At 47.6% G+C, this 10,005-nt stretch overlaps 1 protein-coding gene across 1 annotated transcript in view; it reads right to left on the reverse strand.

The window, feature by feature from the left end:
• The window catches only part of LOC116937381 (E3 ubiquitin-protein ligase COP1-like), a 63,178-nt gene extending 55,560 nt beyond the window's left edge, over positions 1-7,618 (reverse strand). Inside the window, exon 1 of the mRNA XM_076062820.1 lies at positions 7,555-7,618. The gene's annotated coding sequence lies outside the window, so the exon portion shown is untranslated. The remainder of the gene's footprint in view (positions 1-7,554) is intronic.
• Between the last annotated feature and the right edge of the window lie 2,387 nt (positions 7,619-10,005).

The following is a 10,005-nucleotide window of genomic DNA, read 5'->3' on the forward strand; positions in this document are numbered from 1 at the left end:
AGAAAGCATTCTCACAGAAAGCATTCTCACCTGATGGCGGACGCTTGTGTCGCGCCCGAAACGTCGTCATTTATTTTATTTTGTACCCACTATGTGAAAGAACCAAAGAGTATGGATTCCTGCAGTCACGAAAGCTTCAAATCAAGATTAAATCACACCTATCCAAGACGATTTATCGTTGAACTCTGGGCGCATTCACCAAGTGGTTAAGTCACATTCGCCTATTGCTCTGCCACACAAATTCAATGAGACGAGCCCTTGCCTCCATGACAGTTAACTATATCTGCGCCTCGGTTTTCTCGGGTTTCTCTCGGTTCATATGGGGCTCTCTCTCTCTCAGGTTATTGGGCTTTCTACCAAAGGGGTTTTTTTCCCATTCGGGGACTCGCGGATTTGAACCCCTTTCAGGATGACACGGGTGAACTACATTAATACGCAAACGCTGCTTTAGAACGTTCGCCACAGCTACATGAGCTCGCAAGTAAGAGTGTACGGAAAATACAGCCTTTTCTCAATCCTGCCATGAAGTTTTAATCCCGAACGAAAACTAAACCATTTTAATTGTATCCACGATGACGATTGCGGATCTTATATCGCGCGATCTATCGTAGTATCGTCGCAAAGCGGTAATCCCACTTGGAACCCAACACTGGGCCACCAATGACCTCTAGATTGCAGGTCCGGTGTGCTAACCATGACACCATGGCAGGATTCCATATACTGTACTTTAGTATGACATTTTACTACAATTTTTATTTTACCAGGCAAGGCCCACTGAGCTGTATAGCTCTTTTTCAGAAGCGACCTGGCCAAAAAAATGATTGCTCAATGAAGTGGCTTATCATGTGGCGTTGTATAGCAGCCAAATACTCTAAACGCACGTTTCTCTAAATACTCTAAACGCATTCACAGGTGCAGGGGACCATGGTCCTTCCTATCTGCTCATCAGATTTTGTTTTCTTCCAGGGTTAGGAATGCGCGGATTTCTACGCGTGATGTGTTTTTGGCTCCCTCCACTCCCCCCGGGAACATGGGAGTCTGCCGAGTTGAAGCTCAAAGTAAAATACTGTGGAGATGCAAAGATGTTAATTGCTATACACCGCAGGAGGATCACGAGAAATGACGGCGGCTTAGGAGAGGCCTTCATCCAGCAGTGGATTGCATATTACAATTTAGAGCTGGGACGATGAGTCCATGAAGGTGATTAATCGCCAAAAAATTGTAATCGACTACATCTTTTTAAAGTCGATTACTCGGGCCTCAAGTCACCTCTCCGGCAGTGTGCGGCGACTGCGGTCACCACCCAGAACAGAATAACCACGGAACGTGGAACTGAGTGCCCCGATTCACAAACACGGAGAAGGAGGAGGAGGCATCGTTGTCATCACAGCGATGATTCACCACTCCGCTGCTCCCTGACCCAATTACCCGGCTCGACCACCTCGGTATAAAATTATAGTTTGTTGATCTACACCAGGGGTCACCAAACTTTTTTAACACTGGGCCGGATAACTGAAAGAATGACGAGCGTGGGCCGCATAATAAATAAATATTTCTGGAGCGTCGGAACCTTTGTTGACAGCCGGAAAATCTGGGGGCGGGAAAGATGCGTGTTTGTGTGTGTTGCAATGGAAACCATGGTAACGTGTTGCCATGACGTTGCCATGGAAACCACGGCAACGTCAGAGCGTAGGCGGAGCTACCACTTGGGATGGCGCGAAATAAGCAAACGTCACAATAAACAAGAACATCTAGATACAATAATTTACAATTTAAAACAGTACATTTGAGGAACATAGCAGTCAGGAGGTCTCCGCACGCGTGAAGATCTCCCAGTATTCTAAACATAATATTTAAATTGTATCACAACGTCTCGTGTTCCAATACGTTTTATCAACCAGATTCAAGTACCGTCGGCGGGCCTGACGGACTGACGTCGCTGGCTGAATTCGGCCCGCAGGCCGTAGTTTAGTGACCCCTGATCTACACCAACGTCGGCCCTACGAAGGAGAAGAAGCCTCTGGCCCCTTACATTATAGTGGCAACCCCCTCACGGTGCCTCGCCATCGTGAGAGACCCAGCAGGTTCATGACGGAACTGAGCTGAGACTTTTCTCCCCAACCTTCTTCAAGGCCGAATGGTCGGGGAACGGCACACACCAATGACACGAACACGTGCCATGGCCTGATACGTAGCTTATCATGTGTATATTTTATCTTCAGAGCAGTGTTATTGAGTCACGTGTTGAGCGTGTTTGTTGATTGTACGCTGAATCCTCGATCTACCATGCTATTCGGCCAGATATGTATATTTATACACACACTGCTGAAATTACACAACCGTAAGTTTGCTATTGATTTAAACGTAGTTTATTTATGTACTTATTTATTTATCTCTTTGGGAAGTCAGTGGCCAGCTGTTTGGCACAGATAAAGGGATTAAGAGCAGCTTAGCTGGAGGGGGGAGATGCTGCTGCACAAGGCAGGCAGCAGCGCTTCATTCATTAAAAAGCTGCTTTGAGGGCAGATGCAATTCATGCGAAACACCACCACCAACAACACCACCACCAACACCACCACCACCAACACCACCACCAACACCACCACCACCAACACCAACACCACCAACACCGCGCACACCACCACCACCACCAACACCACCACCACCACCTCCACCACCACCACCACCACCTCCACCAACACCACCACCAACACCACCAACACCACCACCAACACCACCAACACCACCACCACCAACACCACCACCAACACCACCACCAACACCACCACCACCAACACCACCACCAACACCACCACCACCACCAACACCACCAACACCACCACCACCACCACCACCTCCCCACCGCGCACCCTTGCACGTTCAGCTTCTTTCGCACCGTGCGTTGCCAACCGTGCTCCTCGGAGGTGCTGGGAAGGACGACGGGACTACACACACACACATCAGCTCCACGTGGGGCACTAATTGTCGTTTTGCTCAACGTCACTTCTACTTTACATTCGATGCTACGGTTCATTATCAGCACACCGCTCGTATCGAGGGGTAAACTGGTTCGTTTTCCCGACGCGGCAGTCGAAACAACGGAACTGCACGGGCACGTCTTAAACCGCCACGCGCCGCCTCTGCGCACCCGGCATCAGCACAACCGCGGTTAGCGGAGGAGTAGGCCAAAGTTCCCCGCGAGAAGGGATCTCTATAACCCCCCCTCCCTCTACTGGAGACCCTTCCGCCAGCAGTGGCAGGAGCAGGTCGTTGCAGGGAAGCACCTTGACCGTTACATTTTTATTAGAAACTAGCGGTAAGTACCCGGCGTTGCCCCGGGTCAAAACATAGTTTAGAACTACTCTTAAAAACCTTCCAAATACACACACAGATACTAAGGTATTGTGAAAGCCCGGTGGGCCATTTGTCCATGTCACCACCAACAAAATTATAAGAGGCTTGCAAAAGTCCAAAAAGTCATAGAAAGTGTGGGGTAAAGTTGATCTAAAGGTTTCCGAAAATTGTGGATCACCCCCCCCCCCCAAAAAAATATATATTTACCCCCGCGTAGGTATAGTTAGTTCATAGTTCATTTATTTGGTATAGCCCTGTGAGCCATTCGGCTCTTGAATCGGGTGCAACCGCAACAAACAAAAAATAAGAACAAGAAAACATCTTAAAGTGATTATGTGACTGTGCAAACAGAAAATACAGGAAAAAAATATCAAAATATTCCTGAAATAGCACCGTACACCAACGCTGTGTGCAAAAATCCCAGTGGGATGCAAGTCAAATAACAACAACAACAACCACAAGACAACTAAGATTTAGGCCATCAGTCTAACTCCGTACTACAATAAACAAAAACATGGCCAAAACAAAAAAAACTTTTCGAAATCACCAAAATAAAAGCCATGAATGCAATGTAACAGTGATCATAGGGACTGTGTCCGAATTTTTAACAATAAACTACGTAAATAAATTATAACACCAAAATCTAGAGCCATATTTTAGGCCACTGAATAGCAGTGGCAGCTAGGGTTGTACAACTCCTCTAGAGCAGTTTTGAGTGAAGGTCTCATAGGTAGTGATTCAAGTTGCAGTTTATTGGCAATAGCATTCCAGACCCTGGGGGCATCAATAGCAAAGGCCCTTCCTCTAGGTATCTATACGTACACACCATACATACAACAGAGTAAGTAGTATCTATTGACTCTGTAGTTGTATCTACTGACTGTACAGTAGTATCTACTGAGCCAGTAGTAGCCACTGACTGTGTAGTAGTATTTGCTGATTGTAGCAGTAACTACTGACCGTAGTGGTATTTACTGGGCCTACAGTAGTGTCTACCGACTCTATAGTAGTAACGACTAACTGTATAGTAGTATCTGCTGACTCTATAGTAGTATCCACTGACTATAGTAGTAACTATTAACTCTACAACAGTATCTACTCATCTTCTTTGGTTCTTTCGGTAAAGTCACGTGACTTTACCGAAAGAACCAAAGAAGATGAATCATTGCAGTCACGAAAGCTTTAAATCGAGTATCTACTCACTCTATAGTAGTATCTACTGACTCCAGTAGCTACTCACCGTAGTAGTATGTACTGACTGTAGCAGTATTGGCTGATTGTAGTGGTATATACTGACTGTTTTAGTATCTTCTAACTCTATATAGTAGTATCTACCAACTCGATAGCAGTATCTACTATCACTACAGCAGTGCATACCGACTGAGGTGGTACCTGCTATCACTACAGCAGTGCATACTGACAGTGGTGGTACCTGCTATGATTACAGCAGTGTATACTGCTGTGGTGGTACCTGCTATGATTACAGCAGTGCATATTGTGGTGGTACCTGCTATGATTACAGCAGTACATACTGTGGTGGTGGTACCTGCTATGATGACAGCAGTACATACTGTGGTGGTGGTACCTGCTATGATGACAGAATTACATACCGAGTGTGGTGGTACCTGCTATGATGAGAGCAGTAAATACTGTGTGGTGGTACCTGCTATGATTACAGAATTACATACTGTGGTGGTGGTACCTGCTATGATGACAGCAGTACATACTGTGGTGGTGGTACCTGCTATGATGACAGAAGTACATACTGTGGTGGTGGTACCTGCTATGATGACAGCAGTACATGCTGTGGTGGTGGTACCTGCTATGATGACAGCTGTACATACTGTGGTGGTGGTACCTGCTATGACAGCAGTACATACTGTGGTGGTACCTGCTATGATTACAGCAGTACATACTGTGGTGGTGGTACCTGCTATGATGACAGAAGTACATACTGTGGTGGTGGTACCTGCTATGATGAGAGCAGTACATACTGTGGTGGTACCTGCTATGATGACAACAGTACATACTGTGGTGGTGGTACCTGCTATGACAGCAGTACATACTGTGGTGGTACCTGCTATGATGACAACAGTACATACTGTGGTGGTGGTACCTGCTATGATGACAGAAGTACATACTGTGGTGGTGGTACCTGCTATGATGAGAGCAGTACATACTGTGGTGGTACCTGCTATGATGACAACAGTACATACTGTGGTGGTGGTACCTGCTATTACAGCAGTACATACTGTGGTGGTACCTGCTATGATGACAACAGTACATACTGTGGTGGTGGTGGTGGTACCTGCTATGATGACAGAAGTACATACTGTGGTGGTGGTACCTGCTATGATGACAGCTGTACATACTGTGGTGGTACCTGCTATGAAGACAGCAGTACATACTGTGGTGGTACCTGCAATGATAACAGTACATACTGTGGTGGTACCTGCTATGATTACAGCAGTGCATACTGACTGTGGTGGTACCTGCTATGATGACAGCAGTACATACTGTGGTGGTACCTGCTATGATGACAGCGGTACATACTGTGGTGGTACCTGCTATGATGACATCAGTACATACTGTGGTGGTACCTGCTATGATTACAGAATGACATACTGTGGTGGTGGTACCTGCTATGATGACAGCAGTACATACTGTGTGGTGGTACCTGCTATGATGACAGCAGTTCATACTGTGGTGGTGGTACCTGCTATGATTACAGAATTACATACTGTGGTGGTGGTACCTGCTATGATTACAGAATTACATACTGTGGTGGTGGTACCTGCTATGATTACAGAAGTACATACTGTGGTGGTGGTACCTGCTATGATGACAGAAGTACATACTGTGGTGGTACCTGCTATGATTACAGAATGACATACTGTGGTGGTGGTACCTGCTATGATGACAGCAGTACATACTGTGTGGTGGTACCTGCTATGATGACAGCAGTTCATACTGTGGTGGTGGTACCTGCTATGATTACAGAATTACATACTGTGGTGGTGGTACCTGCTATGATTACAGAATTACATACTGTGGTGGTGGTACCTGCTATGATTACAGAAGTACATACTGTGGTGGTGGTACCTGCTATGATGACAGAAGTACATACTGTGGTGGTGGTACCTGCTATGATTACAGCTGTACACACTGTGGTGGTGGTACCTGCTATGATGAGAGCAGTACATACTGTGGTGGTGGTACCTGCTATGATTACAGAATTACATACTGTGGTGGTGGTACCTGCTATGATTACAGCAGTACATACTGTGGTGGTGGTACCTGCTATAATTACAGCAGTACACACTGTGGTGGCACCTGCTATGATGACAGCAGTACATACTGTGGTGGTACCTGCTATGAAGACAGCAGTACATATTGTGGTGGTACCTGCTATGATTACAGCAGTACATACTGTGGTGGTACCTGCTATGAAGACAGCAGTACATACTGTGGTGGTACCTGCTATGATGAGAGCAGTACATACTGTGGTGGTACCTGCTATGATGACAGCAGTACATACTGTGGTGGTACCTGCTATGATTACAGCAGTACATACTGTGGTGGTGGTACCTGCTATGATGAGAGCAGTACATACTGTGGTGGTACCTGCTATGATGACAGCAGTACATGCTGACGTGATGTATCTTAAATGTGAAAGGTAAATGTGTGAGTGTGTGTGTCTGTTCTAAATGTTTAAGCATACTTGGCGACATGCAAGCAAGTTTTGTGAACGGGAATAGGCCGATTCTAAAGGAATCTACAACCTTCGATTCCTTTGCGCGATTTAAAGAATCGATTCTTGGCGCGCTCTGGTTTTAATTTTATTCTAAATTAATTCGTTATCTTTTAATTTGTATGTTGTTGTTTTTTAAGTTTTCAGACGTTTTTTTATATATTTCCCCGCTAGTAGCAGTATATATGTATCGACTTTATTGCACAAGGTACTCCCTGGCAGATTTGCCGTGACGAGGCCTAGTCCCCGTGCAAAGCCTCCGTCTCGCCTAGATTCCCCGGCCGGCCGAGGCTGGGGCCTGGGCCGCTACCCCCCCCCCCCCCCCATGCCGCGCTACAATAATCCTATTTAATCGCCATAATTTTAGAATCTACCGAGCCTATAACAGTAAGTGCACAACATTGGGGTGGAGGGGGAGAGAAGAGGACGTGACACTTTGATGAATTTACCTCAGCGTCGCGTGTAAAAAAAATTGCATTTCGAATGAGCAATGGCGTCCCCCACCTGCGGCTGCGGCGGTGACGGCGTCTGCGCGTTGCCAGGGGCAACAACTCGCGCCTGCGCGTTGCCAGGGGCAACGGCGTTTTCGCGCATGCGCAGCAGCGAGCCGGTAGGTTCAACACAACAACACAACACACCACGTGGAACGGTGCGCCCACGCCGACGAACGGCGCTGTTCACTCGTTGCGACGAAGCAACTCATTCCGGCAGGTTGGCGGCAACTCTGTCACTACTCGATTGATGCTCGCAAACATTGAGGATTGTTACCGCCGCCGCCGCCACCACCACCACGATCCTCATCATCATCATCAGATCGGTGGCGAGACACAAGCAGCCGATACAGACAACTACCCCCCCACCACCACCTCTAACGTTCTATTATAATCGAGCTGTAGTATACATCTATAATTACATAACACAATCTATTTTGGTACCTTTCCTACGAATGGACGCGTTGATTCTCTCCATTAGACGTTCTTGCATAGACAGCATCGCGTTTGATGTCGCATTCCCCGGTGGCTTTCGCAGTCCTGCCGTGCCGCTCGCTGCTCTGCCTGGTTTGCCGATAGGTTTGAGCGTGACATGTCCCCTTGATTGAGAGCGTGGCCGCCCCGAATGTAACCCCATCGTGTGCTAGGAGGCAGGGGGCACCCTGTTGTTGTTGGGATGGGTACAGCGACCGTGCGCCACGTGGTTTAAGTGCTGTAGTTGTTGAGGCTTGCTGTAAGACCGTGCACCACGTGGTTTAAGTGCTGTAGTTGTTGAGCTGTGTTGTAAGACCGTGCACCACGTGGTTTAAGTGCTGTAGTTGTTGAGCTGTGCTGTAAGACCGTGCGACACGTGGTTCAAGTGCTGTAGTTGTTGAGGCTTGCTGTAAGACCGTGTGCCACGTGGTTTAAGTGCTGTAGTTGTTGAGCTGTGCTGTAAGACCGTGCGACACGTGGTTCAAGTGCTGTAGTTGTTGAGGCTTGCTGTAAGACCGTGTGCCACGTGGTTTAAGTGCTGTAGTTGTTGAGGCTTGCTGTAAGACAGTGCACCACGTGGTTTAAGTGCTGTAGTTGTTGAGCTGTGCTGTAAGACCGTGCACCACGTGGTTTAAGTGCTGTAGTTGTTGAGCTGTGCTGTAAGACCGTGCACCACGTGGTTTAAGTGCTGTAGTTGTTGAGGCTTGCTGTAAGACCGTGCACCACGTGGTTTAAGTGCTGTAGTTGTTGAGCTGTGCTGTAAGACCGTGCGACACGTGGTTCAAGTGCTGTAGTTGTTGAGGCTTGCTGTAAGACCGTGTGCCACGTGGTTTAAGTGCTGTAGTTGTTGAGCTGTGCTGTAAGACCGTGCGACACGTGGTTCAAGTGCTGTAGTTGTTGAGGCTTGCTGTAAGACCGTGTGCCACGTGGTTTAAGTGCTGTAGTTGTTGAGGCTTGCTGTAAGACCGTGCACCACGTGGTTTAAGTGCTGTAGTTGTTGAGCTGTGTTGTAAGACCGTGCACCACGTGGTTTAAGTGCTGTAGTTGTTGAGCTGTGCTGTAAGACCGTGCACCACGTGGTTTAAGTGCTGTAGTTGTTGAGGCTTGCTGTAAGACCGTGCACCACGTGGTTTAAGTGCTGTAGTTGTTGAGGCTTGCTGTAAGACCGTGCGCCACGTGGTTTAAGTGCTGTAGTTGTTGAGCTGTGCTGTAAGACGGTGCACCACGTGGTTTAAGTGCTGTAGTTGTTGAGGCTTGCTGCAAGACCGTGCACCACGTGGTTCATGTGCTGTAGTTGTTGAGGCTTGCTGTAAGACCGTGCACCACGTTGTTTAAGTGCTCTAGTTGTTGAGCTGTGCTGTAAGATCGTGCGCCACGTGGTTTAAGTGCTGTAGTTGTTGAGGCTTGCTGTAAGACCGTGCACCACGTGGTTTAAGTGCTGTTGTTGTTGAGGCTTGCTGTAAGACCGTGCACCACGTGGTTCAAGTGCTGTAGTTGTTGAGGCTTGCTGTAAGACCGTGCACCACGTGGTTTAAGTGCTGTAGTTGTTGAGGCTTGCTGTAAGACCGTGTGCCACGTGGTTTAAGTGCTGTAGTTGTTGAGGCTTGCTGTAAGACCGTGCACCACGTGGTTTAAGTGCTGTAGTTGTTGAGGCTTCCTGTAAGACCGTGCACCACGTGGTTTAAGTGCTGTAGTTGTTGAGCTGTGTTGTAAGACCGTGCGCCACGTGGTTTAAGTGCTGTAGTTGTTGAGGCTTGCTGTAAGACCTTGCGCCACGTGGTTTAAGTGCTGTAGTTGTTGAGCTGTGCTGTAAGACCGTGCGCCACGTGGTTTAAGTGCTGTAGTTGTTGAGGCTTGCTGTAAGACCGTGCACCACGTGGTTTAAGTGCTGTAGTTGTTGAGCTGTGCTGTAAGACCGTGCGCCACGTGGTTTAA

The sequence above is a fragment of the Petromyzon marinus genome, unplaced genomic scaffold (assembly GCF_048934315.1).
Source record: "Petromyzon marinus isolate PM22_M1 ecotype Great Lakes invasive population unplaced genomic scaffold, UKy_Petmar_22M1.pri1.0 PM_G_Scaffold_72, whole genome shotgun sequence".
In the NCBI taxonomy this organism is placed as follows: Eukaryota; Metazoa; Chordata; class Hyperoartia; order Petromyzontiformes; family Petromyzontidae; genus Petromyzon; species Petromyzon marinus.